Source organism: Tiliqua scincoides, chromosome 4 (assembly GCF_035046505.1).
Source record: "Tiliqua scincoides isolate rTilSci1 chromosome 4, rTilSci1.hap2, whole genome shotgun sequence".
Lineage (NCBI taxonomy): Eukaryota > Metazoa > Chordata > Lepidosauria > Squamata > Scincidae > Tiliqua > Tiliqua scincoides.
In genome coordinates, this window is record NC_089824.1 from 146,810,690 (window position 1) to 146,838,513 (window position 27,824).

Consider the following 27,824-nt stretch of genomic DNA (forward strand, 5'->3'; position numbering starts at 1 on the left):
ACAGGGTTCTGTCTGTCTCTCTGTCTGTCTCTGTCTGTCATTAAACCTTAAAAATCTTCCCTGAGTCATCCCAATACCAAATGTTAGGGTCCCATTATATAGGGAAGGACATTAGTAACACTTCAGGTTTCTTCTCAGTTTTTAGGCTGTAATCCTATACACATCTTCCAGGGAGTAAGCCCAATTGGGAACTTACTTCTGAGTAGACATGCCTAGGATTGTGCTGTTAGTTTATTGGAATAGGGAGGGTCCCAGAAGAGGGACTGGGTCGGTGGCATATTTTATCCCCCTTCCTGGGCTTGGAATCTCAACATGGCTTCACTTGAACTTGCACCAGCAAATTAGCAGGTGCAAGTCTGAGTAGACCCATTGCACCACCGTGGCTTTTCCATGGGCAAGGGGGGACAAATCTCTCCCTGAGATCTCCAGCCCGCTCAGCCCCAACGTAGGATGCAGCGCAGCCCCACTGCATCAGCAGTGCTTAGGATTAGGTTGCCGGTTAGTTAGATCAAATGCTAGAAATGTTCCCTATTGGTGTCTCTACACTGCTGACATCATCGCCATCCTAAGGGATCTAAGGACATCCACGAACTTGTGTGCTGGGATGGTTCCACACAACTCATCAATGGCTTCCCTTAGATGTTTTCTGCAATGAAGTATGTAAAAATTAAAGCTTCTTAAAATGTGTGTACATCTGTTGTGACACCTTGGGTGTGTACATTTGCACATATGTGTGTGTGTGTGTGTATAAATTCAGCATAGGCTAATTCATCTATAATATTTCATAAGAAGGAATTTTGTTCTGCAGACAAACATAACTAACAAGCAGTTCCAATTCTTGAAGATTTTAACACCCACCTACCCACCTCTTTTCGATGTAAAATATCTTATATGAATATCTGAAATTAATAGAAGAGAGCCATGTCTCCAAAGAAATTGTAATATGTCATGTTCGTACTCCATTAGGGTGCAATCCTAACTTGCTCTGGAATAGGCAAACCAGGAGGCTTGCGCTGTATCCAGCGCAGGATTGTGACCAGAAGCGGCTTAGCCAGAGGCAAGGGGAAACTCTTCCCCTTACCCCGGATAAGGTCTGCTGGCCCCAATGGGTATCCTTGGACTTGCGCCACCTCCTGAGGTGGCACAAGTCCAAGGAGAGTGGAAGCCGCTCTGTTCTCCCCTGGAACGGGTTGAGATTCGGCATAACTGCCGGATCCCAGTCCCGCCTCCCCCTTGTCCACCCGCCCCTGGGGCTGCCCATTGCCCTCCATCCCCCCGCCCAGGAACGCCTCCCTCCCTCCTCCTCCCCACACCCCCATACCTCCGTTTTTCGCTTTAGTTTTTCTTTTTGGCCTGCGGGGCCAACACAAGCACCAGAGGGGAAGCTGGCGCGAAGGCATCTGTCAGCCTCCGCAGGTGCTTTTCGGAGTGCCAGCCTGGCTTCCCCTTGAGGAGGCGCAAACCAGCTTTACGGCATGTTTGTGACCCTCCCAGGCTGGCCCAAGACACTTGGGCCAGCATAGGGCGCAGTTAGGATTGCGCCCTTAATCTGAGTTGCAATATTATCATACAGCATCATCTCCCAGACTGATGGATGGGAAGTTTTGTTTGTTTTTAATTGGTTGCTATTAGGAGTTCAGAAGGTACTACATGGGGTTTATGATCCACATCCTGTGTTTGTTCAGTCGGGCAGCCCAATCTTAACAGGTGCCAGACCAGCGGGGCTGCTTGGCCCACACTGTATCCAGTGCAGGGGAGGAGCAGGTAGGAGGTCTCCTTGAGGTAAAGGAATCTTCATCCCCTTACCCTCCATAAAGCTCCAGCCTGCGCAGTGGGGCTATTTGGATCTGCACCTGCCAATTGGCCAGTGCAAGTCCAATAAGCCCCTTGTCATGCTTTCAAGCCCAGGAGAGGAAATACAATTTGGTGTATGCAAGTGTTGCTGATCCTTCTCCCAATCTGCCCCGTGTCTGCCCCCCTCCCACTGCACCACGCCCTGCCCACCCTCACCCTTCCACAGCTCCTGTGCTGCCTGGCAGGTGCACACCTTCTCTAGCGGGCACTGCTTTGGGATCCAGCACCAGAGGGACAACACAGGCCTTCCTGCTGGCACTGCTTATTTGCTGGGTTCTCTATTGAGCGCTATTACAGTGCTTTTGTGACACCCTAGGCCTGCGCAGTGGTCTCTGTGCTGGTGTTACCCAGGTGTAGAAAATTGATTGTGCCGTAAGATTAATCATCAAACATTATCTGGAAAAGGTCCATAGTCCTTGGAGCAACTACACTGAACCTCTGGTCAGATTCAATAATGTTACCTAGCCATATGTAAGGTATGCACTTCACTTGTGAGTGTCTAGAGAAGGTATGTGCAACTGGAGAAGAAAAAGGATGGTGGTGGGATTTTTTATTTTATTTTATTTTAAATAGGGCTGGAGAAAGGGTGCCTAAATATATCTGGTTAAGTCTGATATTGTGCCCCTGATCTTTAATTCCTTAAATTCAAGCAGTATATTTACTTCTATTTGTTAAACATTCCTTTTTGGCTGTAATTACACAACTCCCTGCTTCTTTCTGTTTGCAACCTTGTGAGTTAAGCAAACCTAATTATAAGCACGCAGAACATTACATGTATCAATAAAGGCAATTAAAATGCTGGGAACATAATTAAGGAGAAAATTATAATTTTGAGAAGCAAAATGAATATGCCCGGGGGCATTTACATTTTGAAACAATGGCAAAAATAATTGGAATAGTCCAGGAATGCTATAAACAATATTTATTTGCAAAGAAAGAATATAGGATGGGAGAAGGGGTTTGTTTGCAGCTTCAGGAATGGGATGAGTATCAAGGGGCCAAGACTGTTTCTATACACATGCCAGCTTGGATGGTTCCTTCCCCTCATGTGCCAGGAATATAGATTGACTATGCCTGATACCACAAAGCACACAAGAACTGTTATGATCCTACTTGCTAGGCAAATGGCACATCAGAGCCTAGAGGGAGGATTGGCATGGGGTTACACAGTCCAGAAGATGGGAGCATTGTGGGAAGTCCCCAGGCTTAGTGTGGGTATGCTGCCATATTTTCCTCCCCATTTCTGGCCATTGTTATGTTTTTGACTAATCCATGTCTTGATCCAGGTCAGTGTTTTAGAATGTGCAGAGTTAACTGCAGGTTAGTTAGTCCCAGACGTTAGACTGAACTGGAAGAAAAAGGGAAGTTCAAGAAATAGATAGCCTTCTGTGAGTTTCCTGTTTCCAAATCAAGAACCAAAACCCTGCGTGTGTTAAGAGCAAGACGATTATACAGCTTGAGGGCCCAATCCTGTCTTCTTTAACGCCAGTGCTCCTCAGCTGGTGCCAGCTCCAGACATCACAAAAGTGCCATAAAGCACTTTTGTGCTGGCAGAGAGGATGCTGGGCTGGCGCTGAGCCCAGCACCAGTTGGTGCTGGGCTTCAGCACTGGAATGACGCATCACTGGAGCTGAGCAGTAAGTTTCCCACCAGTGGTCAGCGAGGCTTTTTGGGGTGGGCAAGGCATTGGAAAGGTGGGGGGGGGGTACAACGGGACAAGGAGAGGGCAGGGGAGGGGAGGATCAGGCCCGGGAGGGGGCAAAGACGGTGGCAGATTCTACTTCTGTATCCTATGCTCCCTCACTGGCTGAGAACCCAACACGGGTTTCCTTGGTCCTGCGCCCACTCAGTAGTGGGCGCAGATCCGAAGAGACCTACTGTTGCTTGATATGGGATAAGGGAACATTTGGGAACATGGGATTAAGGCCCCAATGGGTTTCCTTGCATCTGTGTTTGTTCCCTTACCCCAAGGAGACCTTTGGCTGCTTCCCTGGCCCCACTGGATACAGCAGTAGCCATTTAGGTGCTGCTGTAGCCCTGGGCACTAGGATTGGGCTGCCCGTTTCCTTCCTCAGGGTCCTTGGCCTTCCCACTCAGGTAGGAAGTTATTCCAGAGGTACTAGCAGTGGCGTAGCTAATGATAATGTAACCCGGTGCCAAGCTCAAAATGATGCCCCGGAAGTGACGTCACAACCGGAACTGACATCACACCCGGGCTTACAAAGAAGTGAAAATTGGGAGGGAAAACTGCCTCGTCTCCCCAGAAACTCGCCACCCACTTGCTCTGCTGTCAGCCCCTAGTCAGTGGCATAGCTAATGCATCTACCTGCTATCTGGGGGTCAAAGAAAATTATGAAGCCCCCCCACAACAAAATAAAATTTAATTAAATAAATTAAAAGTGTGCTCCTTATTGGTTAGAGAAGTTGTGCTGGGCTGAAGAGGGACTGTTATTCTCCCCCTGCTAAATATAAGAGGAGCACCAGTTGAAAAAGTGCCTCTTTACCCAGTTAGCAGGGTAACTGTATTATGAAACATGGAAATGAGAGTGAACCTTATTGGTTCCATGCTGTATCATATAACATCTCATTGGCTTTCAGAAAAATCAGTCTCATAGGTCAGTTTTGATTTAAGAAAATCCACTTTCTGTTACATAAGGCAGTTGTGTTTTCATTTTCTGGTTAATTGGCCATAACCTTTGATAGAATACAGATATTCCAATGCAGTTTGTTTCATTGCATTCTGCATTAAATTACCTTTCCAATGATATATAACATGTTAGTATTATTTGTACATACCAATTTTTTCACAATTTTGGACACTTGTGTCAAGCTCAGCTTGTTGCCCCCCCCCCCAAAAGCTTGTTGCCCGGTGCAACTGCCAGCCCCTGCACCCCCTTAGCTATGCCACTGGGTACTAGCAGCTCTGATGGAGAGCCAAAGTGACTGCTGAACTTTCTACCTGCCTTCCCCCACACCTCATAATTTTTTCCAGGGTCCTCCCTGTCTTCTAGGAACCTAAGCCCAAAGCCCAGCCCAGCCCAACTTTGTTTGGAGCATGGGTGCAATACTAACCAAAGTGCAATTTCCATGGATGCATTGGTAATATGTGTATGTGGCAGGGTTGACATTTCTGCCCAGTGCCTTCTGCAGGGACATATGCTGGAACATCACTGCTCTAACTGCCCAGGGTCAAACCTTGTTGGCAACCTTCAGTCTCGAAAGACTATGGTATCGCACTCTGAAAGGTGGTTCTGGAACAGCGTCTAGTGTGGCTGAAAAGGCCAATTCGGGAGTGACAATCCCTTCCACACCGGGAGCAAGTGCAGTCTGTCCCTGGTCTGTCTCCCTGGCTATGGGCCTTCCTTCTTTGCCTCTTAGCCTCAGACTGTTGGCCAAGTGTCTCTTCAAACTGGGAAAGGCCATGCTGCACAGCCTGCCTCCAAGCGGGCCGCTCAGAGGCCAGGTTTTCCCACTTGTTGAGGTCCACTCCTAAGGCCTTCAGATCCCTCTTGCAGATGTCCTTGTACCGCAGCTGTGGTCTACCTGTAGGACGCTTTCCTTGCATGAGTTCTCCATAGAGGAGATCCTTTGGGATCCGGCCATTATCCATTCTCACGACATGACCGAGCCAACGCAGGCATCTCTGTTTCAGCAGTGCATACATGCTAGGGATTCCAGCACATTCCAGGACTGTGTTGTTTGGAACTTTGTCCTGCCAGCTGATGCCGAGAATGCGTCGGAGGCAGCGCATGTGGAAAGCGTTCAGTTTCCTCTCCTGTTGTGAGCGAAGAGTCAGTGACTCACTGCAGTACAGAAGTGTACTCAGGACACAAGCTCTGTACACCTGGATCTTGGTATGTTCCATCAGCTTCTTGTTGGACCAGACTCTCTTTGTGAGTCTGGAAAACGTGGTAGCTGCTTTACCGATGCGTTTGTTTAGCTCGGTATCGAGAGAAAGAGTATCAGGGTCAAACCAAGGTGACTAGAAAGTGACTTTCTTCCCCCCTGTGAGGAGGTGAGAGCTGCAGCACCATTGTTCTTCCTGCTGCCTGGGTCATGGGAATGACGACCACCAAAAGCTCTTCCCCTTTCTTGCATCTTTGTTCCCAGCCGGCACCGCAAGGAGGTGGTGATGGAAGTTTGCTAGCCCCAAACAATGTAAAATATGGTACAAATTTTGCGCATTTTGCAAAAGTCACGAGCTGCCATTTCACACTGGTTGCTTCCAAGCCTTTGGCAAAAAAAAAAAAATGATACTGGTGATGGCAGGGGCCTTATAACAGCAAAACATAAAGAAGTTCAGGCACTTCAGGGCTGGGGGTCTTTCCAGGAAAGAGGACCCAAACCCAATGGTGCTGCCTTTCTGAAAACAGCAGAAACACAAGACAGTTAACTTTTGCAATGGGTTTATATAGAGATTTATCAGGTGAGTCAGAATGCCCGAATAGGACAATACATGAACAAAGCCACACTCTCAGTATCCCAGAAGCGTGAAAAACATAGCGCTGGGAGAGGGTCGACTGCATTACACTCTCTCATTAAAGAGTTCTGAGGATGACTGCTCACAGTTGGTGTCTTAAAGGTTAAAATATTTCCCTTCAGTTGTTAGACTTTGTCACTGCATGCCACTTTTAAACATGCCTCTTCTTTTTGTCCTTCATCCTGTGCTCTGCACCAAAAGCCTGTGAAAATGACGGTGTGTTGCTGAAACAGGTCAGTAGTTGCCTCAGAAAACTGTTGCCACTGTTCATGTGAGGAAGCTGTTGCATTTGACACTTGAGGGTTATGGTGCCTGCTGTTGGAATGCTGTTTGTGAAGAAGAAACAGATACCTATCATGCGTCAGTTATCAAATGCGTGCTAGTTTTCATGTGGCTCTGACTGTAAGGGGGTGACTAGAACGATCATTTACCATTTCTGCAACATGTATGAAATCGGAATATGTATCCGAATAATGTCTGGTTACATGACTTCCTGTTGGTCTTTGTTCATATTTTAGCATACTTTAAAAAAAAACAAAAAACTGGGGCAGGTAAGAACCTTTTAAAATGATCCATGTTAAAATGAACTGGAAATAAATGGTCGAACATTAGGGTGATACTTTGCCCATTCCATGTTATGAAAAGCTAACCTGAGTGCATATAATATTTCTATTGCTTCCAGAAGACTGTGTGGGGTTTGTCATATTCATATAGGGCAGGATTCCCCCAAATGAGAAGCAAACTCAGAATGGTGCCATTGCTGTTCTTTTCCATATGGAAAGAATAATGTGTCATAGTATTGGGTGTGATACCCTATCCACCCACCACAGGTATTGATTGATTGATTGATTGATTGATTGATTGATTGATTGATTGATTGATTGATTGATTGATTGATTGATTGATTAGGAGAAAAAGGTTTCTGAGCTTTTTCTGGGCAATGCTGGAGGAAGAAGTGCTGGTGGTGAGCAGATATGCGAGGCAGAGTTCCCTAAATCGCAGCTTCATGCAAGCGGTTCTGCTGGTTTCATGGATGGGTGTATATTTTTTAAGGGATGCTGCATGCATGCATGAGCTCTGAGTATGTTTTGCTCGTGACTGGTGGCCACAGGTAGATATGTTGACTAGCTTTTGTATTAGATGTAACCATCAAGTTCAGAGCAGACCACATTTGCAGTAGCTGTATGTAACAGATCTTCCTTAATGAACTGGGAACATTTATGGAAAGCTTTTTCCCGATTTGAAGGGTTAAAGTAGGTCTATATATTACCCTTCCCCCCCGACTACCCACACTGACAATATAGCTGCACACATAGATTGTTCTTTCTTTTCTTGTTCTTACAAGTTAAAAATAATGTAGTACTTGGGTCATTAGTCTGCATCATTTACAAACAAGTGCACTTAGTGAAATGAAGACCGAAATAAAAATAGCAAACTGCATGGTTTCTTATTCATCCAAATCCTCTCACCAGTGCTTATGTTGCTAATCTGTTGCTTTACCATGCAGGGGAGGGGAGGACTAATGAGGCAGCTTTACATATTGCAAGCAAAACAGAAAAAAAAATGGAAATTAAAAATGATTTGAAAATTTTGCAAATGTTGCTGTGTAAGTAAGATCATTTCTTGAGCAGCTTAAATTCTTGTTCTGCCCTATTGAGCAGAATTGTATTTGATTCATTCTACTGTAAAATAAAAATAACTGCTTATCGCAGCAATAAACACATCAGTGCTTTATATGCAACAAATGTCACTATAGTCTAAAATGGGCAAACAAAAATGCCACTTTTGCAAGTGATATTTTTAACTATTATTTCTGGGTACTGTTTAAGTTTAACAAGAGGATAATCAAATTCAGCCCACTTAGTAAGACGTGCAACACAAGTGGTGTGATACAATCACATTTTTACAGTAAGGCTACTTGCACCTTATGCCACTGTCTGCGTATAGATCATCTGCACATATACCCCTGTGGGGGTTCCATTTTACAGATCAACAGTCCTGTGCACGGCCTGTACTTGTATTGAATGGAGCCTGTGTAAACAAGGACAAGTTAACATTGATAATAGCCAGATATCATTTATTGTGTGAACAATAAATAATGGCAGGTCTTCACAATACATAGTAGGTAGATCTGTATAATTCACAGCCCAGTTGTATTCTCCCCCATCCCCACTGATGCAGTGACACCAAAATGGCTACTTCTGCATCCTGCAGGGGGGCAGTTGTGGAGGACCATTTGTTCTCTTGCCCGGGGATAAGCCTTTACAGCGCAGGGGCTACTCAGACCTGTACTAGTGAATTCACTGGTTCATGTCTGCATGGACCCTTGTCACATGATCGGGTCCAGGAAGGGGGTTAGAATTTGGCTGCCACCTCTGCCATCAAACTCGCCCTCTTCCTGGAACCAATCTGCTTATCCCCACTCCCAGTGCATCCCCATTCCACTGTCCCCTGCCCTGTTTTGCCCTCCCCCACCCCATCCCACCTCCCCCACCAGCTTACCTGCCTCTGCAGGGTCCGGGGGAACCACTAGTGCACGCTCCACCAGTGCTCTGGCAGCACTCACTTCTGTGCACTGTCGAAGTGCCTTTTACAACTAACATAAGGCAGTTAGCACTTACGGGACACTGCCACCCATTGTTTCAACTGTGGGCATAACAATGAATGTCTCTTTGTTGTCATTGGGTTGTAACCAAAGTTTGGCCATGGTTAATGAAGGTATTCATGGCTAAGTCCCACTGAAATCAATTCAGAGTACAGAACGTGGTCAGCTATGTTTTCTAATTCTTGCAAATTAGACTGATCCAGTTAGATTCTTTTGTGACCTTTGAGCCTTCTGATCAGTGGGTGAGTACTTTGCAGAAGTAGAACATAGCAATCCTTGTGGGCTTTCTTTCCTTCTTATTGCTTCTGATTGGGAGATCTCAGAGTGATTGTTTTCCATAACACTTTATGAATATAGATGAGCTGTTTAAAACTCAATGCAGACAACACTCCCAAAATAACAATAATCTTGTATTCTGAGCCGGGGAACATGGTTATGGATGAAATACATTCTGATGTGGCGCTACCCAGAACACTGCCTGATGCTGTCTCAGGTCCACTGCCTCAGCACTGCAAAAACAAAAACGCTTACCGTGTTCCTTCTGCTGTGAAACGCAGAAATGTGGGACTTCTGGTTTCATTTACAGGAGCAGTGCATTTGCCCATTTGCTGTAAAAAAATTTGCTGTGCCCCTATAAACAAAACCAGCAATCCTGCACTTCCAGGTTTCATAGCCGCGTGAGAATCACAGCAAGGGACGGAATGATGCTTTTCACTTATGCAAGTAGGAAGCAGAGCAGAGCATTGCAGCTTGTGTTATCAGAGGTTTGGAGGGAGGTGGCGGCAGCAATCTCAAACTGAAAGGCACCCCAAATCCACAGGTCCTTCAGACCCCTCACAGTCTGCCGCCAGTGCAACCCAACATCAGTGTGGGACACAGTGGGCCAACAGTGAGTACAGTCTCTCTTGGCCATAAAGCACATTCACTGTGCATCTACAGGGAAGGACGTTAGTTCAGTGGTACAGCAAACACTTGGTCAATAGAAGGTCCCAGCTCCTGGTATCTCTTTTCTGGAGAGCCACTGCCTTTCAGGATAGACAGGACTGAATGCTATGGAACAGAGCCTTGGCACAGTTGTAAGCAGTTCTCTATGCCTTGAAGTAGATTTATCATTCTGCCTAAACGGCTGGACTAGAGAATAACTTTTCATCAACTCAGTTTGAAGACTGAAGCCCCATTTGGTCAGACTGAAAAGCATTTTAGACAACTGAGCACAGATAATTTTGAGTAGTTCTTGTGCCTTCTTCTCTGAAGCTTTATGGAGGCCTGAGCATCTTCCATAAACACTGTGGTCTCTTTTTCTTTGCTTTGGGGAGGCATGGCCAAGCTTATAGGTTTAGACATCTGCTTTCTTTTTAGTTGCTCTTACCTGGACATGTTTATGTGCATGTTTTTAACCCATTATCTTTTTTCCTGCCTCTCTGGAATGTGGTGGGATAGAAATTAAGTAAGCAAGCATTTGCAGGATGCATCACCCACCTTGTCCTTCCAGTAAAGTTTCCTATATGAGACCCAATTTTCCTCTTGGGAAATCTGAATGTGTTACGATGCGGGTATAGTTTCCGCAACAAGCAGCTGTCCGGCTGCACTCTCCACCTATCTCTCAAGGACAGAGCGTAGGCACTCCCGGGAACAAAGACGACACACGGCAGAAGTCCTCCACCAAACATCCCTTTACTATGTACAATATATACAGCAACAGTCCAGATAGCACACAATTCACGGATCACACTGACGTAGCCTTCGGCACAAACTCCACTCTGCATCTCCCACAACCCAGCTTGCCCTGGCTGGAGTATATACTTGCCACAGCCAATCAGAGTGAACTAGAAAGTGCTTAGTCACTCTGATGGCACATGGGGTGACATACCAGGTGACAGTCACCTGGTATGCATCACCAGATGTTGCATCATCTCTTCCCATGATGCTGTGCGCAGTCAGGCCAAGGCTTCAGGGCCTGATACTATCCAGCCTGCAAATTACCTGCAGGCCCGGGAATGATCCCATAACATAATGTTTTGTTAGTAGCCAATCTTTGGGCCAAAAGTAAATTGCAAACCAGTCTTTCCATATCTAGAATATGGAACATTTGATTTGGATTCACGGCGAAGGGTCCAGTGGGCCCTATCAGAAGATTGATTGGTCATGTAATCTTAGCTGGTCGACTGTTCCACCCACCTTCACCTTCCATCTGGGTTGTTTGAAAATGCATATATTGATTTTCTGTAAATGTTCAGTAAATTATGTACTTACTCTTTGGAGCGCTTAATCTATTTTTATTTAATGTGCAAAAAGGCAAAAATTGGGTCTCTTGTTTTCAATTGAATAACTTAGTATGTCTTTAATTTTTAAGTAGCAAAAGCTTTTTTATCCATTGTATTTTTCAAGAGAATAAATGTTGAATACTTTATTATTCTTATGGGAAGTTCCTTTTACTTAGACAAAAAGAATGCATTTGCTCTATTCTTTCTTGTAAGATCTTTTAATTGAGGAAGGCTTTCTGCTTCTGATGCACATGGATAATTCCCATTAATAATGAAGCCCCTTAGGAGAGGAGGCATTCCCCAAGATACTATAAAATTCAGAAAATGGCTAGATGGAGTCTGCTGGTAAAGACTCGACTGTCTTTGAATTTGAGTGAAGTTATTTGACGTACCATACATAGGTCTAAAGCAAAATTTATCAGCAGTTGCACAGGTGATTGAATTAAATGGAAATGCAGCAATGTGTAAATCTGTTCATTTAAATTCAGCCTCTGAAGCACAAAGGGACAACTCTACCTTTTTAATGATTTAGATGATGATGCATTTTTGGTGGGATTTTTTTTTTTTTTTTTTTTTGCAAAGGCACAACCTTCAGATGGAAAAATTCTGTACCCTTGAGTATTAGCAGTAAGTAAACATTTACAAGAAGAGATTGTTACAAAGCAGCAGGAGTCTATATTGTGGTGGCTTGGCGTCTTCTTCAAACATACTTCCCCATGGGACCAGTTTGCAAATGTATAAAGGCATTTTGCACCAGCAGAAAAATTGCCAGTTGGTTGTGCTTGGGATGGGCAGTGATGCACAGCCAACATTTTTAAGATCTGTATGGACCAAAGGTTACTTGTGGGCTAGGTCTGAGAGATCCAAAGGCAAACGTGAACATTTTTCTGTATGATAGAGTGATTTGGTTGGTATCTGTGACTCCCTATCATGGCATAGTGACTAAATAGTCAAGACGCATTGTTCCAGTTAAGTAGATATAGATTTTATCAATGCTGGGGAACCATGGTCAAGTTGCTCTGACCTTTTTAAGGAAGAGTGGCATATAAATAACTGTGATCAACCCATGACATGATAAATTGGATGTGACTGGCTAGGTTTTGTTCTCCATTGAGAGATGTTGTAACCTTATATAATCAGCCATACATTGTAGTTGAAAAAAAACCAAAATCATACTCATCATTACTCCTGATATTTCATCCTATTCCAGACCAATTCGTTATTTACAGCCCAACCAAAAAAGTATGGAAGATAAAATGCTATGTGAAATTTTTCCAGCTCCAAAGGCATAAGTGTATCGTTAGGTCAGGGCTTTTCAGACTGGGGTGTTGCAATGCCCTAGCCTTTGGGCTCTGGCCACTTTCACCTTAAGGGGCGGAGGCAGCCTGGAGCCAGGGAGAAGGCTGTGATGCGATCCCCAGGATTGCACTGCTCTGGGGGGCTGCAGGGGTTCGGCTGCACATACCTGAGCCTCCTGCAGCCTCCTGGGAGCACAGGGAGCCCTGTGTGACCTTCTGCAGGCTCCCTGCAGCTTTGAAAGTGAAAGCGGAGCGATCACAACCTGCCTCTGCTAAAGCAGAAGTGCAGCATGATGGCTCCACTTTCACTTCTGAAGCTGCAGAGAGCCCTCCAGAAGGTCGCACAGGGTTCCCCGCACCCCTGGGAGGCTGCAGGAGACTCAGGTACATGCAGCCAAGCCCCTGCAACCCCCCTGAGCGGTTGGGGATTGTGCCGCTGCCTTCCCCCCGCCCCCACTGCCTCCTCCCCGCTCTAAGCAAGAACTTAGAGTGCCTCAAACTCTCCCCGAGAATTTGAAAACCCGAGAGTTTGGAAACCACTGCATTAGGTCAATCATTCTGCAAGACATAGCTTTGGAAGAAAAATTCCAGGTCCTTTTCATGGAATGTATCCCAGGACGTAGGAGAGGGGGGTAAAGGGGGAAATTTGTACCTGGGCCCAGGGTCAGAAAGGGGGCCCAGGAGCCAAAGGAGGGGGCTCAGAAATTTCCTGGGATCATACATTTTCCTCTCTACCCAGACTTGTTGCCTGCATGGAATGCTGGGAACACTGCCACAAGCTTGCAGCTGCAACTACTGGCAAGCCATTTATGTTGGACCAAGGAATGCATACATGACACTCCTTAACACAATGTCAAATCTGGGAGGAAACTGGCCTGCTAACAGTAGTGCTTTGGCTTGTAGATCTGCTTACCACAAGGGAATGTTTAGGAGCTCAGGGACACTGCTCCAGGACTACAGCTCTGTAGAAGCAAGTTTTGGTGCGCACAGGACACTTTCCATTCTAGTGGGAGCCTACATATGATGATACTAATTTTCTGCATGATTTCTATATTTAAATTTTTTTAGAGAGACATAGGAGTGTGTTTGGTTTTCCATATTACTGCATCTATCTGCCAATGCCACATGGATCAGTCAATCTGGGCTCCAAAAATTTTTCCAGCTGTCTTCCCGCATCCTGTTTTGCCCCTCCCTGCTTGCCCATCACCACCCTCCCCCACTCTGTTTCACACCCCTCCCCCTTTCAAAGGGACCCAAAAGAAGCTTTCTACCCCCTTATAAAATTCCTCTCAGTGGCCCTGATGTATCCTGAAAGAATACTTCCATAAGAAGTGCTCTTTGAATTCAAATATTACACATTGCTTATGGGAAAGGAAAAATCCAATGTTTGTTGGATTAATTAACTCCTTTAATTTTGGCTGCATGCCATGTAGTTTTGTTAAGATCTGTTAAAGAATTTTTTTACAGAAAAGGCACTGTTGATACAGGATTTCAACTTGCATAATAACAGAGAGACTGAAAATAGCTTTTTTTTTAATGCCAATGTAATAAAAAAAAAACACCCTTCTTTTGTTAAAGTAAAAAGCTGCTTTTATGGTTTTAACAGGCAGTGCCTGTGTACAGATGAATACTGAAAATATTTCAGGGACTTAATGAGGGGGCAGGAGCATGCCTGCCTGTCAAGGAAAGGGACACAGAGAGAAGTAGGTTGGCCAAAGGGAGTTGTGTCTAGTGGTTAGCGCACACACATCCCTTCTTGTTCCCCACTTTCTCTTTACTGAATCAGCAGCTAAATGTGGAAGAACTGTTATCATTTATATCTGCCATCCCACCTCTTTTAGATGGACAGAAGTGCTGCACAGTTGGTAGGGTAGTCTCATTGCTAAGCAGAAATGTGACTCTAGACAGGAATTTTCTGAGTCTACAAAACCACATATTTGCAAGTAATGGAGATTCAGACAGAAAAAGGGCAAAAGAAATTAGGGGGAAAGAGGGCATTCATCACAATACCCTTTATTCAAATCACACAGTGAACAGAGCCACTTGGACATATCCTCTGGTCTAACCCTCAAAGAAGTGTGAATTGATTAGGAAAATGTGCAACTCGGTATAAGTGGACTTGAAACAAATTAAAAACAATTGAATGTACAACTGATGATAAAATGAAAATTAAATTACTAATAGTATCATTTTGGAGTTAAAAATTTTAAAGAAGGACGATTGACACACTATCTTTGTTCCTAGGAAGCACAAGGCATCAAGGCTCAACATTTTCATTGATTTTAGTAATCAAAAGAAAAAAACGGACAGCCTATGTTATGCATCGCTTATAAGATACATGTGTGCCATACATAAATGGTATTTTCCTACTCCCCTCATATCCAAAGTTCTGAAAAGTTTGTCACACAATGGGAAACAAATTAACACTCTTTTCACTATGGAGAACCCTTAGCAGTTGCTTCACAAATATATTTTTTGAAAGAAGAGCCTTTCCTTTTAAAAAGGTTGTGCAGTGTCCATTTATCCATCTCCCTCTGCAAGATTTTCTTGTAAGGAAAACATTTACAGGTTTCACATTTAGAGTAACTGTATAATCTTCAAAAGGTTTCATGACAGCGAATAATGAGCTTAACAAACCTGAACTGTCTAGGAAAAGTACATCCCCTGCTGCCGGAATTAAAGCTACGGTTATTTCTGATGCAAGCGTTTGAAATGCCAACACACTGAGATTTAATTTAGGTTTAGGGTTTCTAAATTCAGTCTTCAGACACGTCTGGTCTTTAGTCCCTAATTTCCTACAGTTAGGTCATATTTTTCGACCCCCTTCCTTACTCCCAAAGATGAGTAAGGGCTAGTTCTATCATACAGGAATGGTGGAGTTGCCAGGCCATTCTCACATACTATCCCAACCCAGTAGCAAAAATGAAAAGATAATGAACTATGGATGAAAAGAGAGCCAAGCTGGGGTAGTGATTCAAGATTTAGTGATTCAATGAACCTGGACCTGGAAGATCCCATTCAAATCCCACTCAGCCCTAAAGCTTCCTGGGTGACTTTAGGCCAGTCATGATCTTTCAGCCTCACCTATCTCACAGGGTTGTTATGAGAACAAAAGAAGGGGACAAACTATGTACAGGGAGGGCTATATCTGCGGATTCAGTTATCTATAGATCGGGTCCACAATGCCCCCCATGCTCCGTCTGTAGCCCAGCAGCGGCTGCACGTCCATCCTCACACATCCATCTGCGGCCTCAGACTTAGAGTCAAAAACAGAAGACTTCCATTTTTTCCCCAAAAAACTGGAAGTGACATTTTTAATGCCTTATAAGGCTTTAAAAATGTCACTTCCGTTTTTTTTGGGGGGGGGGGGCAGAAGTTACTTATTTTTGACTTTAAGAGACAGTTTGAGCCTGGCAGAGGATGTGCACGGTTTCTGCTGGGGTCAAGTCCTCTGGACATGAAGGGAGCAAAGTTTCCCTCAGCTCCAAAGAGTGGGGGCATTCACCCATAACTGTGGGGTGTTCCAGTTTAATTTAACTGTGAGGTGTTCCACGAATACGGAGGCATGCCTGTACATCACCCTGAGCTCCTTGGAGGAAGGGTGTTATAGAAATGTGAAAGTAAGTAAGGGTGCAATCCTGAGGCACCCTTGGGCTGGCCCTGTTCCCCGAGCAGCGCATAGCAGTTTCAAGCTTCACCTCAGGAGATGGCGTAAGTCCAAGGAGACCCATAGGGGCTGTAGTGGCTTACCTGAGGGTACGGGGAAGAGTTTCCCCTTACCTTTGACTGAGCCACTGTGGTGCCCTATCTTGTGCTGGATACAGCGCAAGCCTCCTGGCTTGCCTGTTCCAGTCAAGATAGGATTGCGCCCTAAGTAAGTAATGTGAGTGAATGAGTGGGTGAGTAGAGGAGGCACCGAGGAAGAACTACTTCTGCATCCAGAAGCTATATCAGGTTGCAGGGATGTGGTAGGTCCTCCCATGTAGTTCTTCTCCCATTTGACACCCATATTCCGACATTATTGAAGAGGTAAGGGAAGCAGCTATAGTGGCAACCCCCTCACACTGATAATGGAGGAACTGGCCCAAAGTTATCCTAAATTCTTGACAAAGGGAAATGGAGAGTGCTAAAGGAAAAAAAAACATTATGAGAGTGAGAAATGTAATTGTGAACCTGTTTGTCTTGAAAAGAACCAAATGGTGCTGTTTTTACATCCTTCGTTCTCACATTCTGGAAGGCAGGGTGTCATTGGTTTTGCGGGCAACTAATGGGGAAATGGCTCTTGACATGGAGCACCAAAAGCTTGTTTAATCCTTTTGGGGGGAGAAGGATAATGCAAAGGCAAGAACGTCAGTTGGATGAGGGAGAGGGTTCTGTGGGACATATGTTCTGTGGGTTCCTTGCTTTGTTGTCCCTTCTGTCATTAAGGAGCAGTCACAGCAGTCTGAAACAAGTCCAGGTGAGAGAACTCTGCCCCTAAGAAGACCCAGAAAGATCTGCCTGTTGAGTATGAGCTCTGCAGTCTATTTCCCCTGGAGCCAGTGCTGCAGACTGAAAGCAGTGCAGCAGTGACATTAGCATCCTATATCACTGTCCCCCAGTCTCCTGCCACTGCCTCTGTTGGAGAGGGCTGACAAGCTTCCTCCTTTTCCATTTTTAGATGGAATTTGAAAATATTTTTATCCCATATATGTTTTATGATTGGCTCTTTGTACTGTGTTCAGCTTTTTAATGCTGCATATTTTTTAGCATTTTGTTTGGTTTTAAATTTTATATTTTTGTTTCTAACAAAAATCTCTCATATACACGTCTCTCCGCTTTGCTTTTGCAACCACCACTGACTCTGAAAGCAGGGGGAGGGGCTACTTTATACTGGCATTCAAGTGCCTGAAAAACTCCGTGTTTTGCTCCCCTCTCCAGGAACACCAGTGCTCATATACAAACATGCTTTGGAAAATGAGTACGGAAAGTGAGGTCTGAGTCATGAAAATAATCATGCCAGTAATCTGGAAAACAACCACTGCCCCAAGGACCAAAGTAGACACTTGGAGTAATTATTTACCATGTGCATGTGCAATTCACCCATAAAGGAGCATGCAAAGGAGAGGGAAGTGAAACTCCCCTTACCCAACACTTAGCTGCTTTGAGCAGTTTTCTCATTGCTGGTATCAGAACTGGCCTAGAGAAAGTCCTCAAAACAGCAGCCATTGCAGCAGGAGGGCAGGTTTTGTACGCCTTTCCTTAGGCCGCCATAGGTCTCCAAAAGCAGCTAGAAAGTCACTTCCAGTTTTCTTCTGGTTTTGTGAAAGTGACTTTCAGTCGTTTCCAGAGGCCTTCTAACACTTGCAGAGGCCTGGCACAGGAGAAGGAGGTGGATCACAGTGCCTTCCACTGCAGAATGGGTGATTGCGGCGGGGGAAGTTTGAGAACCCGTGGGCTATGTGCATCAAGGGATATGGTTGGCAACCTTCAGTCTCGAAAGACTATGGTATAGGCCTACAGCACCTGGTATTCCCAGGTGGTCTCCCATCCAGGTACTAACCAGGCCTGACCCTGCTTAGCTTCCAAGATCAGACAAGATCAGGGATGTGCAGGGTAACAGTTGCTGCTATCAAGGGATAAACAAGCTGCTATGTGAGGGGAGCACTGCTGCCCAGTCATTATTATGGTCACAACCCTTGGCATTTATAAATCAGGCAGCAGCTTTTAGGCCCTCTAAAAAATTTGAGAACCACTGCCCTAACTTATATCTTTCATTCTGTTGCAGTGGGAGCACATTCAAATGTGAGGTTCTGTCAACTGTCCTCTATATCACATTCTCTAAAGTGCTGAGTCAGCTCTTTGCTTCATTGTATTCTGTGTGAGATTTCTTAGTTTGGCTTGCTGGTCCTTTGATGGCATTCAGTGACGTTGCTTGTCATTCACAGCTTCTTACAGTGTGTGTCTCTAGTTTCTTAACCATTCCATTATATCTGTTTGGAAATATCTTATGTCATCTTTGTCTGCACAGTTATACTGGAGATGAATGTCAGGATATTCACTAAGATGACATGCTACTGTAATTTTCTGAGGCATAGCTTCTTTGGTGCATGAGCTTCTTCACTACAGCTATCTTTTCATTGAGGGACAGGGGTTGGGTAGTCATTTAAATGTGAATGCCATGTTTTAGGATAAAGAAAAAGAGATACTATCAAGTCAAGTAATGCTGGCTCTAGATTCAAATCACGATTATCTGCTGTTGAGGTTCTCACAATTCATTATAACAAGTGAGATCCTCTATAAAGGTCAGGCCCAAAGCCCATTGATGTCAATGAGCTTTGTACCAAGCTTTAAATGCAGTGTGTTGTTGCTGATCTCTGTGTGCCAGATTAATTTAATCCTGGCTCTGCTGTATATGACTTCACTGTGGGGTTTTGAAACTAGTTTAGAAAGTTTGAATAAAGGCCTTTCAAGTACAAAGCTTAAGGTAGCATGCTGGCTTGATACCTCCTTTGCGTTACACAGAAGGGATTCCATTTTGGGCTCTAGGTTCAATTCCATTGCAATAGACTCTGGAGCCTCTTATTGTTTAGCATCTGGAGACAGACAGGATGCTGTGAAATAGGTACTTATTTTGTGAAGCGTTGTCTGCTTTGAGGTAACAAACCTGACTGCTAAAATTTCAAATGTTCCATTACTTGTCCATCATGGAGGTGAGTCAGCTTCCAAAACACAGAAGTGGGCACTCACTCACTCACTCACTCACTCACTCAGGATGTAATCCTATATGCACTTCTCTGGGCATAAGCCCCATTAAATACTCGTACAATGGAACTTGCTTCTGAGTAGACATGCATAGGACTGTGCTGTCACTCACTCATGGATAGCCACTCCATTTCATAAACAATGTCCTCTAATAAGGCACTGTGTAGTAAAAAAACAAGGGAAAAAACTCCAGATAGCAGTGAGATGTTGCCTTTTAATTTTATGGTTTAAACCTCTACTACAATATTATGTATTTATTGGGGCATTTATACCCCACCTTTCTATTCTCGAAGGGGCCCTCCATTACAATTGTGAGTGTGAAAGGGCAGGTTTTGAAGAGATATTGGGCTATTTTTTAAGGCAGAAAAGGAAGTAGAGGAAAATCTGGATACCATCCTATACATAAACCTAGATATAAAAACAAGTTTGAAAAAGCAAAGAATGGGAAACTCATATACAGTATTGGCTTGCAAAAAAGCTTGCAGAAGGCAGAGAACAGTTATCAGAGACCAAACCACATGCTGAAACAAGAAAGATGTGTTGAGGAAAAAAATTTCTAAACGCGTGGAGCTGCATGGAGATACGCTCATTTCAACAGGACACACACATGACTGCAGTAATCCCTGTGATCACAGTAGTTGGAAGAAGTGCAGCTGTAATCACAGGCTTGGCTGCTGGCTGTCTCTGGAAACCAACTGGCTCATAGTAGTGTTTCTCTATGTTGGTGTAAAGCAAATGAGCAGGGCTTGCAGATATGAACCTGCTGTCCAATGCTAAAACTACAGATTCATCCATTTCATCTGAAGCATAGCTTTGAAGTTGGGTCCTTCTCAAAGACCATTACTTTGACATGTAGTTGACCTCTCTCCATAGGTGACGTGCACAAATGACTGCAAGCCCTCTAGAGATCACTCACAGTCTCTAAAGGGTTGACAGTGTTTAAATGTCACACCTCCAGTGGGGAACAAAAAATTGCTCATATTAGTTTGAAGTTCATTGACAATGAACTATCAATTAGTTGTAAGTAAGGAGAGCAGTGGTTCTCACACATTTAGCACTGGGACCCACTTTTTATCTGTCAGAATCTGTCAGGACCCACTGGAAGTGATGTCATGACTGGAAGTGACATCATCAAGCAGGAAAATTTTTTATCAATCCTAGGCTGCAATCCTTCTCACACTTACCCAGGAGTAAGTCCCATTTACTATCATTGTTAAAATAATATATATAGAAGCTTGTTAAAAGTACAAATCTGTAACATTTCCCCTAATGCAGTCACATACCATGGTAGCATCAAGTCTAATATATTAAAAATAAAATATTGAAAAGAATGGGGACCCACCTGAATTTGGCTCGTGACCCACCTAGTGGGTCCTGACCCACAGTTTGAGAAACACTGAAGTAGAGAACCAGAAAAGCGAGTATAAATCTTATTCAGTAATGACTGTGTTGTCCAAGATATCCATTTCCAGGCTAGCTGGGCAGGGTGATCAAAAGAAAAAATGGGGGCAGGGGGTCTTTCAAGATATGTTTTGATTAACTCAAGGTAAATTTTCACAAACAATTTGACTTCATCTATTTATAACCATTAAGGCTGTGTGTATTCAAAATTGTAACATTTTTGCTTATATAATCAAACATGTTAATGCAATCATTTTTCAGTTTGCCTCACACCAGCCACATGGGAGACACAATCAGAATTCCCTGTTTTTGAAACATGGATTATACAGTTTTAATGATCTAAAGGTCTCCAGACCAGACTGTATTGGATATATCTTCTCTCTCTCTGTTTGTGTGTAGTGTATTGTAGTGTAAACATGACCGGGTCATTCTCCCCCCCCCCCTTCTAAATCAGGATATTAGCAATAACCTTGTTCCATTTTGCCTTGACTGGTATAAGCCTGCAGTTTGCATCTTAATTGTTGCATTATCTTGCTATCATCTATTAGAGGAGGTTCAGCAGCCTCGCCCTTTCCTACTTTGCTGACTGCATGATGTTCTTTGCTGCGGCTCTGTGGTTGCTATGTGAATCATAGGTCACTCGGTGATCAATAACTGGAGTATAATTATGGTGTTTAAATAGCAAATCTTTTTTGAGGTTTTCAGCACATGCTTGCTCTTGAAATGCCTGAAAATGGTTCCTTTTGGTTATGTAAATGGTTTTGGCATGCCAAGTTCATCAGAGGTTGAAAGGGGAGTATTACAGCACTCAAGTATTATTTACTGACAGGCTCCTTGAAAAATGCCACCACTTGTCACCTTTTAAAAGCTGCAGGCTTGTCATACACACTGTAGTTCACTGTCTCCCCATTAGAGTTCTCTGCGTTGGCTTGGAATAATTACCCTGTGCATTTATACTGGCCTTCCAGACACTAATTAGCAATTTATTCACCTGCGGTTTGGTGAATCCTCCTCCCCTCTCCCACCTCATTGCTTCAATGACAACTTTGCTTTCAAAATCACACATTATGTGCAAATAGAGAGACTTCTACATTTCTGTCAATGTAATCTGATAAATAACTAATCATCACATTAAATGACATTACTTTAATTGTGTTTCCCTGGGGGCGTCTCTTCTTTTGTCTTCCAGAATTCTGATCAGTTGGTCCCTGTGCAAATCTGTATTTTCTGATCTGATAAGACCTACTTTAGGTAATAGGAAGGGGTGGGGGACGTGAGCTCTTGCTCTCGTTCCTGTTTGGCAAGTCTTTTCTCTCCTCTGTCTCAGCTTTCAGCTGTGTATATAGTAACTCTGGCAACTGCCTCTCTAGTTAATGTCTTGCAATTGTATCTATTTCTCAGCATTTATAGCTTGTCCATAAAAATTTGCTGGAGGTAGTGATTCCAACATACCGGAGATATAGTTGTCATTCAGTGTGGAATCATAACGTCCAGCAGGCCTAATGGGAGTTCCATTCAGCCTAAGCTGTTAAAGGGAGCTAATTTGCCTGCGGCTACCAGCAGATATATCTATAAAATCACACTCATTGCTTATACGAAAGAGAAAAAAAAAAGGTGTTTGTGGAATTTAAGATATCTGATGGCTGTGAAACTGGCTGACATGTTGCAACTCAGGAGATGGGGAAAAAATTGTGATAATGTGAAAATCTTGTCAAAATTCTTCTAACTTCCAAAGAACCAACGGTTATTTCTCCCAAATAGGAGTCTTCAAATTTGCCTCCAGTTTCACTTTACGTGGAAAGTTAAAAGACTTTTAAACCTCCCACCTCCAATGAAATGTCACTAAGCACATCAAAAGTCATTTAACTTGCCTTGGATTCTTACAGATGTCTTGCCTGAATATGATCTTCAAAACTCACCTGGAAAAATATTTTGCTGGCAACACTAATGGACATCATATAGTGATAGCTCTCAGATTCCATGGTCTTAGTTTGCATGTTTTTGAAATAGTGCAATCTACAAATTAAGACTGGAAGTGTGATTTGCACAGGCTCATTTTTGAAATAGTGTAGTTAAATGTCCTGTATCTCTTCATGTTTGGCCAGCAAGAGGGACATGTGGAATATTTGGTGTGTTTTTCACTGTAAGTCCACGCCTGGAAGGCTTCCATCTGCATTGCCCAGGATGCCTAGAGCGAGAAGGTATGAAAAATCCATTATGGTGGATGTTAAGTTGGATGATTTCAATGGGCTCCAGACAATGGAACATGTCTTGGACGTTGGCTGCATCTTTGGCTTACAGGAGAGTACTATTTGTACCATTTGGGACAATACAGAGAAGATAAAGGAAAGTACTCAATCGGTGACAGCTGCAGGTGGAAATAAGACCTCTTACGTTAGAAGCTCCATCACAGAGTATATGAAGTAATGCTGAGCATGTGGATCAAAATCAAAATCAACCCACATACTAGTCACCGTGTTCCTGGCCCAGGAAAAAGCCCACACAATTGTGGAAGAGCTGCAGAAGGAGAAAGAAGGCCACCTTAAGCCATTCATAGCAAACTGGTTTGCTAGCTTTTGGCAAAGATACAGCTACCACAACATCAAAATGAGCAGGAGGCTGCATCTGCCGATGCTGTGGCTGCTGAGTGAATATTCTGAAGGCTAGCATAGAGCATGGAGGCTACTCTTGCAAGGCAGATGTTTAACATGGATGAAACAGCTTTGTTTTGGAAAAGAATACTAGCACAAACCTATCTTGGGAAGAGGAAACAGCACTTGGCTTCAAGACCTCTTATGATCACTGCACTTACTGTTTGGGGGTACTGCTGGAAACTGCAAGCTGAAATCAGTGCTTGTCTGTCACTCTTCAAATTCCTGTGTTCTCAAAGGGTATGTTAAAAATCTCAGTAGCCACAGTAACCATGGTTCATTTTGCAAACAGCAAGCGGTGGGTTACCTGTCATATCTTCTGTGACTATCTCGTGTTTAAGCTCAGCGATGAGCTGTGTCATTATTGCAAAAAGGAAAATCTGTCCTTTAAGATCTTGCTTCTAGTGGACAATCCCAACTCCATTCAAGATCTTTGGGAAAACATCCAAGTTGTCTATTTCCCCACTGATACTGACACCCTCACCCAGCCAATGGATTAGGGCAGTGATTCTCACACATTTAGCACCAGGACCCACTTTTTAGAATGACAATCTGTCAGGACCCACTGGAAGTGATGCCATGACCAGAAGTGACATCAGCAAGCAGGAAAATTTTAACAATCCTAGACTGCAATCCTACCCACACTTAGCCAGGAGTAAGTCCCATTTACTATCATTAAAAGAATATACACAGTAGTTGTTTTTTTTAAAGTACAGGTCTGTAACATTTCCCCAAATATAATCACATACCATGGTAGCATCAAGTCTAATATATGAAAAATAAAATATTGAAATGAATGGGGACACACCTGAAATTGGCTCGTGACCCACCTAGTGGGTCCCAACCCACAGTTTGAGAAACACTGGATTAGGGTGTGATGAGCATGTTTAAAACTTAATTCTTAATTACCTTAAGAAAATGTTTGATGGTGTTGTGAAGACTACTGACAATGGGGGGGGGGTGATTGTTAAAGGGTTCTTGAGGTTGATGAACGTCAGAAACTCTATCATACCTGTTGGTGAGTCACAGGGGACACCTGAATGAGGTTTGGAAAAAACGTTGCTCCTATCTTTCATGTGACGCTCAAGGCTTCAATATTGAAACTGCCCTGTCTGACCGGAGAGAACATTGTGAGCTTAGCTAAGAAAGTGGGTCTTGATGAGGTGGAGTTAGAAGATATGCATGAGTTATTAGAGTCTCACAAAGAAATGCTTCTGCCCCAAGATTTGCTTGAGTTTGGGAAGCAGACGGAATATGAGGATGCAGAGAGCAAAGTGGAGGTTGATGTTATGACAGCTCTGAAAACTAAGTGGTTGATAAAGGCATTCAATTGAATGGAGAGTGCTTTGGCCATCTTATGCAAGGATGATTTGAACACCAGACATAGCTCCAAAATGAGAAGAAATGTGTGCTCGGCTATGCAGTGTTACCAAGATAATTTGCAGGGTGGGAAATCGAAAGCCACACCAAACACACTGTAATCTTACTTCTCAAAAACACTCCTAGACAATCATCTGAGCTATTGGCATCGGCAACCTCGCTGTCCCATTCCCAGTTGCTTCCCTCCATAATCCCCAGTCGTCAGCGTTGACTGCAAATTGACTTTTTTCCAAGCCATTCTAATCCTATTGTTTGCTACGGGAAAGTTACTTTTCATGTACGCGTTTTTGAGATACATGGCATTTTCCAGGAACATAGCCCCACGTAAATTAAGAGCTACCTGTATATTTTTTCCAAATATCAAACATTAAAGAAAGATTTAAGCTTAGGTTTTCAAATCTCAATTATTGGAGTCCCACAGGCTTTGTATTGAGGTAATGTATTTCTTTTATTGGATCTTGACCTTTCTTCCATTATTGAACTCATGGCAGCATAAATGAGGATTTGAAGTGATCATTCATCCAGATAATGACCGGGTTCAGAACTGCTTAGCTTCAGCAAGGTAATGCTATCACGTGTCCTGAGAAATGGCCTAGGAACAGATTTGGCAAAGGTGTTTACAAGCATAGAGCTGCCATGGTATTTATGCATAATGTAATCATACCTCAGTTCAAAAGGCTTGTATCTGGCAACTTTACGGCACTAAAAGAGAGCTAATATGGAGTCAGTAATAAAAAGGAAATGTAGAGAAATGAAGCAAACAAGGAGATGGGGGAGGTTTTATTAGCCTTGCTGTAAGTATAACACATGAAGTAGAAACCTAATTTTTATTCCAGTGCTATTTGGGGAGCAAGCTACTCCAATAGCAGTGGGCCACAGCCCCCATTGCAGCTCTGGTGCAGCCCCTAGTCACACCCCACTGGCCCAAGGAAAGGATGCATAATGCTCTCGTAGGCTGCACATCTAGAGCACGCTGGACATCCCAGTTGCTGTGGTGACAGAGACACCGAGGCTGTGGGGCTGGAGGAACAGGATGGGAGGGTGACATTGGCCCAGCAGCAGACAGCAACTGTTACGCTGCACATGCCTGATCTTGTCTGATTTTGGAAGCTAAGCAGGGTCAGGCCTGGTTAGTACTTGGATGGGAGACCGCTTGGGAATACCGGGTGCTGTAGGCTTATACCATAGTCTTTCGAGACTGAAGGTTGCCAACCAGACCATAAGAGGCCCTCAAGCTCAGTGATTTTGACATAACCACCCCATGGAGGAGGGTTTGGGTGGTGCTCTAACGATTCCCAATGGCACTTCTTAGGTCCCTCTGCTGGACCTCTGGGAAGTGCAGAGAGGAGTACACTCCCCAGTTTCTTCTCTCAGTCCTTGATGCTGGTTGACTCTCCCCATCTACCCCTTGGTGGCTCCAAAGTGTTATGATGATGACCAATAAAAACTGAACTGAATTCATATGTATCTTATGAATAGTAAAATTGTGGGGCCATGTCTTTGCTTGGGCAAATGTTTCTCTTCCTTCTTGTCATGCCATCATGATTCCTTACAGCCACAGTTTGGACAATATATTCACAGTTTGAATTCCTGCTAGCTGCTTTGCACTACCAAAGAAAGCAGCTCATGCCAGTTGGGATATTTCTTCAACAGTTATCTCCAATTCTGTACCATTGCTACTTAGTTACAGAGAGGTAGACATGCTAGAATTCTGAGAAGTCATCCTGTCTTCCCTGTTGCTGCAAACAACCTTTCACAACTTTGGAACAGAGGTGTGTCTGTTTATCACATGAAAACGGTCTAGAGTAGGGATGGCCTACTTTCCACTTTTAGGTCTCTTGGACCTTTAACCATTGTGTAGAGGAGAGATCAGCAGGTGCAGCTGTCATCTCCCAAATGACAAGCTGTACCTGCTGAAATTCCCTCCTCTACACAATGGTTAAAGGTCCAGGAGCCCTAAAGGTGAAAGGTTGCCCAACCCTGGTCTGGACACTCCTTTAGCCAAAACAAGAAGTCAGCATAGGTATAGTTCCACCGGTACATAGTGTGCCACCCACAGCATGTGTGAGGCTGAACCACCTGCAGAAGTGCTTGAACCTATATCAAATATGCACAGATCACCCAACTTTTCCTGGCATATCTTATTTAAGCTGACCATATGCTGCATGATGGACATCACTAGGTTAGGGCAAAGTGTGAAGAGTAGCAGCTAAACAAGATCATGCATACCTGGATTAAAATGTCCATGACCTGCACACTCTATGAGATGCTGCAAGATATATTTGTGGGTCACCTCCACGGTTTAAAAGCCACACAGCAACCCCCCTTCCTTTCTGAGCTCTCCTTCCCAAAATTGTGCCAGTACTGCTTCCGCAAGATAGCAAGCAACTTCAGAAGCCCATCACAGACGGTTTTCATTTCGAAACAAATAAAAGAAGAGGAAATTAAATCACTGTGATGCAGTGCAGAGGATTATTGTTCAGCTAGCATCCTTTGCTATACCTGCAATGCTTATATTTAAGGCGTTTAATTTGGAAACACAAAGGATAAATAAAACGGGGATCTAAATAAATTCCAAAAAATTTGCATTTGTCCTTTGGGGGGGAGGGGAGAGGGGTAATAATATTCCAGACCCTGTGAAATTAATCCTGGAGATCTGACTGTTAACACCTTTCTGCTCTGTTTCTCAGAAGGCAGAGCAGAGGCACTGTGACTTCTTTTTCAAGGAGCTTTTACAGGCTGTGAAAGCCCAGTCATCAGTTCTGCTCCTTTCTGCAACTCTTTAGCTTCATTGATGAAGGTGTTGCTACTTTCATCGTGTGACTTTTTAAAAAGACTGTTGTGTTTCTGCAGCTTTAAAATGTGTTGCGTTGGAATCTTTCTTCATTCCAAAGGCTTGAGCAGAGCTATAGTTTTGCACAGAGAGTATGCTGTTGTCTCTGGTTGCTCAAAAACGCACTTGTTTGCCCTCCCCCACTGCTTTCCTGTCATAATTTCTGTGCCATAAGAGCTGGAGAGCACACTTCAAGAAACAGGGGTCTGAAATACACAGGCACTTCAGCGCGGCTTCAAAGTGCTTGCAGCAGCTTCTCGGAACCACACTGCCTGTTGTGTTTTATTGCTTAATTTTCCAAGTTTCCCCCCCCC

The 27,824-nt window shown here is 43.9% G+C and overlaps 1 protein-coding gene and 1 pseudogene across 1 annotated transcript in view; one reads left to right on the top strand and one right to left on the bottom strand.

Annotated features, from left to right (window-relative positions):
* The window catches only part of NEGR1 (neuronal growth regulator 1), a 544,743-nt gene that overhangs the window by 261,899 nt on the left and 255,020 nt on the right, over positions 1–27,824 (top strand). The window lies entirely within an intron of this gene.
* Positions 17,995–18,114, bottom strand: LOC136650012 (5S ribosomal RNA; annotated as a pseudogene).